General features: G+C 43.8%; 1 pseudogene; it reads left to right on the plus strand.

Moving 5' to 3' along the window:
- The window catches only part of LOC113380644, a 7,163-nt pseudogene extending 2,359 nt beyond the window's left edge, over nt 1-4,804 (plus strand).
- The last annotated feature ends 780 nt before the right edge of the window (nt 4,805-5,584 follow it).

Genomic DNA, 5,584 nt, shown 5'->3' on the forward strand with positions numbered 1-5,584 from the left:
TTAGATCCGAGCTCGGTCCCGTGTCTAGGCCCCCCGCGGATCTTTCTTGCTGCGAGGTTTCTGTGCCGGCTTCGGTCGGTCAGTTATACTCTTCGGCCGCCATTCAACGGTCAGCTCAGAACTGGCACGGACTAGGGGAATCCGACTGTCTAATTAAAACATAGCATTGCGATGGCCCTAGCGGGTGTTGACGCAATGTGATTTCTGCCCAGTGCTCTGAATGTCAACGTGAAGAAATTCAAGCAAGCGCGGGTAAACGGCGGGAGTAACAATGACTCTCTTCACGTGGGTCCCACCGTGAGTACCCCTTCGGGGGGAAACTAAGCCACCTCTGTGCTTTTGGGCTTGTGGGCTGCCAACCCCCTCGCCTGCAATCAAGTCGGTGAAAGTATTAGAAACCTAGCCTCGGATGAAAATTTAGATTTAAATTTGGGTGGACCCTCTGGTCTGCCCCAACCGACTAATAGAGTTGGGTATAATTGCCGTTTTCCTACCTGTGAAAAATCTTTTGCAACTTCGGTTGGCCGTGGTGTGCATGAGCAACGAGTACATAAGGACTGGTACGACCAGGAACTTTCAAAGATTGTGCCTAAAAAAGCACGATGGACCGAAGAGGAACAAGTTTTGATGGCCAAAGAGGAGGCTGCACTAATTCAAAAGGGTGTAACCCAAATAAATAAAGCTCTCCTGTTATTAACACCAGGACGAACGTTAGAAGCCATTAAGGGCCAAAGACGCTCTCCTAAATATAAAGGCCAGGTCGCGGGTTTTCTATCTACACCCGCTGATCAGGAAATAAATAATTTTGTTCTTCTGACACTACTCTACACTAACTCTGACACTAACTCTGACACAAGAAATGAACTCATACAAGCGCTTAGCCAAGCAGAGAGCAAAGATGATGACAAATTTAGGAACTCAATTTTAGTAAATATATGCCACAAAGCAAAAGATCTGTCTCCTACTGAGCTAAGAATGCAAATGACCCAATATTTAGAGGAAATTTTTCCTTCAAAGAGAACATCCAGAATTCAATCTACTAAAAAGAAAAACGCACCAGAAATGAATAAAAGGCAGATGCGCAGGTTAGCTTATAAAGTCACGCAACAGCACTGGACCAAAAATCCTAGCAAATGTATTGCTTACATTTTAGACTGCAAAACTACCTCTACAACACCACCACCAGATATAATGGTGCAATTCTGGACAAATGTTCTAACAAGCACATCGAATATATCACCGAACGGCCAGGTAGCGAGAAACAAAAACCTCTCACACATATGGAAGCCGGTAACTTCTGAGGAGATTAAGAATGCGCTTCCAGCTAGAAACACAGCACCTGGGCCTGATGGTGTTTCGGCCAAACTTCTGAGGTCGATGCCGGTAAACATCCTGGCAAATATGCTTAACTTACTGTTACTAATGGGCCGCATTCCAAACAGATTGGTTGAATCATACACAACACTAATTCCTAAGAAAGATAACGCATGTAATCCGGGCGATTACAGACCAATTACAGTGTCATCAGTCTTAACTAGAACGCTAAATAAAGTGCTCGCCAGGCGGCTGCTTAATGAGATTCATATTGACGATAGGCAAAAGGCTTTCCAACCAGTTGATGGTTGCGCGCACAACATCTTCGCGCTTGATCACCTTTTGAGGCACCACAGACACTACCACAAACATCTATTTATAGCGTCAATCGACGTAGCTAAAGCCTTTGATACAATTTCGCATGCTGCACTGTTAAACACACTCAAGTACTATAACCTGCCACATAGCTTCATCAACTACATAGAAGAGTTATATAAACATGGTTGGACAAATCTCCGACTTGGACGCTGGACCTCGGATCCCATTAGTCCGAGGTGCGGTGTAAAACAAGGAGATCCCCTGTCACCCATCTTATTTAACTTGGTCATTAACAGACTAATAGAAACATCACCACCAGAGATTGGAGTCAGGATTGATGATAAGGTCTATAATATACTGGCTTTTGCAGATGACCTAATTCTGGTGGCTTCATCAATCAAAGGATTGCAGTCATTATTGGACCATGCAGCAAACTTTCTTTCTAGCTGCGGTCTTGTAATCAACAATAGTAAATCGTTCACTGTTTCCATTAAAAATGCACCGCATGTTAAGAAATCATTTGTAGACAATAACACCGTCTTCACATGTGGAGGGCTGGAACTTCCGGCTCTATCGAGAACAGACGGCTGGTGCTACTTAGGAGTACCATTTACTCCAGAAGGTGCCAACATTGGGGATATCAAGAGCAAGCTCCAAATAATTATTGATAAACTGACAAAAGCACCATTAAAGCCACAACAACGCCTATTTGCACTGAGAACCATTGGTATTCCCAGGCTGTTACATCAACTAACCCTGGGAAATGCCAAGTTGGGTCTTCTCAAATCACTTGACGGTGCTGTAAGAAAAGCGATTAAGTCTTGGCTCAGATTACCAAATGACCTCACACAGCTTACTTTTACGCGCACTTTAAGGACGGAGGCTTATCGTTTCCCTCTTTAAGGTGGCTGGTACCTCTGAGACGTAAAAACCGGCTAATGAAATTAAACTGGGGCGAAAACGAATTCCACAAACTGGAGATTGCCAACTGCGAAAAACGGTTAAAGGACAACAACAACGTCCTGTCTTCTCAAAAGCAATTAGACGAGAGGTGGGCCCGGCTACTGCATCAGTCAGTGGACGGGGGACCACTCGCGAAATCGTCGAAGACCCCATCACAACATCGATGGGTAATTGATGGCAGTAGGTTCCTGTCGGGCAAAGACTATATGAACTGCATTAAGTTTAGAATTAATGCAATGCCAACAAGATCCCGTACCACCAGGGGAAGAAAACAAGACAGGTTTTGTCGGGCGGGTTGCAATGCTCCCGAAACCCTTGACCATATTTTACAGACATGCCACAGGAGCCATCGACAGCGAATTGAGAGACACAACGCCGTGTGTCAGTATGTAAAAAGAGCCCTAGAGAAAACGTACTCGCACGTCGACCTAGAACCAAACTTCAAGACGGCGGAAGGCACCAGGAAACCAGATTTAATTGCAGCGCAAAGTGGAAGAGCCATTGTTCTGGATGCCCAAATTGTTGGAGGATCTATGGACATGGCTAGAGCCCACAAACGCAAATTAGAATATTATAAAAATCTGGAAAACAAGGTGAAAGAGAAGTACAATGTGTCAACAGTGTCATACAATTCCATCACACTAAATATCAGAGGTGTATGGCATGAGGAATCTGCGAAATATCTAGTGTCGGAAAAAATATTAACTAGTGACGAATTAAAAGTAATTTCCACCAGAGTACTTATAGGAGGGCTAATCGGATTCAGCAAATGGTCACGAACAACGACTATAAGAAGTGAGCGACAGGGGATCGGCTAACCATCTGTATTAATGCGTGCTGCCTGCGCCAACACCCGCCAGGCATAATACTAGGAGTTAGGTTTAGTGGGTATTGCCTTCGGGTCGAGTCCCACACTGCCTGGTCAACCTGGCGACCGGCGTGCGTAAATGCATTCCCCTCCTAGCCAAAAAAAAAAAAAAAAAAATAGCCAAATGCCTCGTCATCTAACTAGTGACGCGCATGAATGGATTAACGAGATTCCCACTGTCCCTATCTACTTTCTAGCGAAACCACTGCCAAGGGAACGGGCTTGGAAAAATTAGCGGGGAAAGAAGACCCTGTTGAGCTTGACTCTAGTCTGGCATTGTAAGGAGACATGAAAGGTGTAGCATAAGTGGGAGATAGTAATATCGTCGGTGAAATACCACTACTTTCATCGTTTCTTTACTTACTCGATTGGGCGGAAAGCGTGCGTCGAAAACTTGCGTTCCGGTTTTCTAGAGCCAAGCGCATAAGAGTGGTGTAAGCCATTGCGCCGATCGCCAACAATACTCTAGCGTGATCCGATTCGAGGAAACTGCTAAGCGGGGAGTTTGACTGGGACGGTACATCTGTCAAATAATAACGCAGGTGTCCTAAGGCCAGCTCAGCGAGGACAGAAACCTCGCGTAGAGCAAAAGGGCAAATGCTGGCTTGATCCCGTTGTTCAGTGTGCACAGGGACTGCGAAAGCATGGCCTATCGATCCTTTTGGCTTGAAGAGTTTTCAGCAAGAGGTGTCAGAAAAGTTACCACAGGGATAACTGGCTTGTGGCAGCCAAGCGTTCATAGCGACGTTGCTTTTTGATCTTTCGATGTCGGCTCTTCCTATCATTGCGAAGCAGAATTCGCCAAGCGTTGGATTGTTCACCCACAAATAGGGAACGTGAGCTGGGTTTAGACCGTCGTGAGACAGGTTAGTTTTACCCTACTGATGAATCGTCGTTGCGATAGTAATCCTGCTCAGTACGAGAGGAACCGCAGGTTCGGACATTTGGTTCACGCACTCGGTCGAGCGGCCGGTGGTGCAAAGCTACCATCCGTGGGATTATGCCTGAACGCCTCTAAGGCCGTATCCTTTCTAGACAAAGTAAGCAACGATATCTCTAAGAGTCTCGTGAGTCGAAAGGCTCAATACAATGTGATTTATTAGGTATTCGGCACACGCCGTTTATCGCACGAGCCATTTTTAGCCGAATGGGCGCTGGACAGGGGCGATATCCGTCCGTTATATCTGTCTTGCCTATAGCGGTCGATCATGGGTCACTAGTTCGATGTAGAGACTCGGAATCGTTTGTAAACGACTTAGGTACCTGGCGGGGTGTTGTACTCGGCAGAGCAGTTACCACGCTGCGATCCGTTGAGACTCAGCCCTTGGCTTGGGGATTCGTCATGTTGGCTTGACGTCACCCCACGCTATTAGAGCATAAGCCTTAAGCCGTCGCATTGCAGCATGCCACAATCAGTAGGCTTGACAGTCGAAAACTTGTACATGCTGTACATGTGACACTTCTTCGGTATCTACCTAGCTATTTTGTACAACGTGCGTGAGTCAGCACGTAAATCAAAACTTATCGACAATTTCCAATACTAGAAATATTCATTATTTCTTTCAATAACCATAATGTCAAGAGAATAGTTATAAATACTTTGTAAGTTTACGAATATATGTTTTTAAGAGAAACTTTTCATAATTTTTTAATATAAATATATGATATAATTCATTAAATTCTAAATAGGGAGAATGTTTTTTGCTAAATTTCTTGGAAATGCGTACAAGTTGCTAATAAGCAAAGTACGTATAAGTTATCTATAATGCAAAATGCGTGCAAGTTGTCAATTTGCAGAATGCGTGCAAGTTGTCAATGTGTAAAATACGTGCAAGTTGTCAATTTGCAGAATGCGTGCAAGTTGTCAATTTGCAGAATACGTGTAAGTTGTCAATGTGCAAAATACGTGCAAGTTGCTATTTTTATTTAATTTTTGTAATATACTCTAAATAATTAGTAACTTCCAACCTATAAATATTTCGATTTTTTATAATAAAATATTCAGTATATTTATTTCCTTTTTAACAAAATATTCAGTATTTATATATAATTTCAAACTACATCTAGTAAACTTTTAGGAGACATTTGCGAGTAAGCCTAACCTAGAATCATGCATCGAAA

The sequence above is a fragment of the Ctenocephalides felis genome, unplaced genomic scaffold (assembly GCF_003426905.1).
Source record: "Ctenocephalides felis isolate EL2017-DRISC unplaced genomic scaffold, ASM342690v1 CF-g0.4_SCAFFOLD_02285, whole genome shotgun sequence".
Taxonomy (NCBI): Eukaryota; Metazoa; Arthropoda; class Insecta; order Siphonaptera; family Pulicidae; genus Ctenocephalides; species Ctenocephalides felis.